Here is a 748-nt window from a genome sequence, read left to right on the forward strand (position 1 = left end):
GGATCCTGCGTGTCTCCATGTTCACAGCTGATCTCCAGCTTTCACTTTATTTATCTGAGAGAACATATTCAAGGTTCTTGTTAGTTCGCCCTTTAGTAGTAAGGGGGAAAGGAAAGAGGAAATTGCATGGGCTACACCCTGTCCATTGCAAGCACATTTATTTTTGTGGATGATTTAATCATTTTTCCGTCTCGTCAGCAAATCTGGATATTTGTGTAGTTTAGTTTGGGAGTAAACTAGAGTTTTAGAGTAGGGTTAGAGTTTTGGGTTAAGGGTTGGGTTAGGTTTGGGGGAAAATTAACAGTGTAACTAAAGTTTGAATTAAATTCTTAGTAAAAAAAAAATAAAATCCTAAAATCTCGGTTTTAGGAACACCTGGATGACATTTATTTTATAACGTTGCTGTAATTTCCGACATTATATTTATAATTAGCAGACATCAGTAGACTTTGCTAATGGCAAAAATTGTCATGGCAAAGTATGCTTTGTATTGTAGTCTGATCAAATGTTCAAAATGGCTTAAAGAAATTCATATGGGTTCCTTCAATGAATGGTCTTAAATATAATTAAAGACTGGACATAGTTTCAATGTTTTTTTCCCCCCCTGAAAATGTAAAGCAGAGAAAAGAAAGCAGGTAAGTGAAACATATTGATCAACATTCTCATAAGCTAAAGGAACATCTAGGTTTTAAAAAATATATATATACTAATGAAATGAACAGTATTGTCATGGTTATAAACGTATTTG

This window comes from Sinocyclocheilus grahami, unplaced genomic scaffold, assembly GCF_001515645.1.
Source record: "Sinocyclocheilus grahami isolate Dianchi unplaced genomic scaffold, SAMN03320097.WGS_v1.1 scaffold85.1, whole genome shotgun sequence".
Taxonomy (NCBI): domain Eukaryota; kingdom Metazoa; phylum Chordata; class Actinopteri; order Cypriniformes; family Cyprinidae; genus Sinocyclocheilus; species Sinocyclocheilus grahami.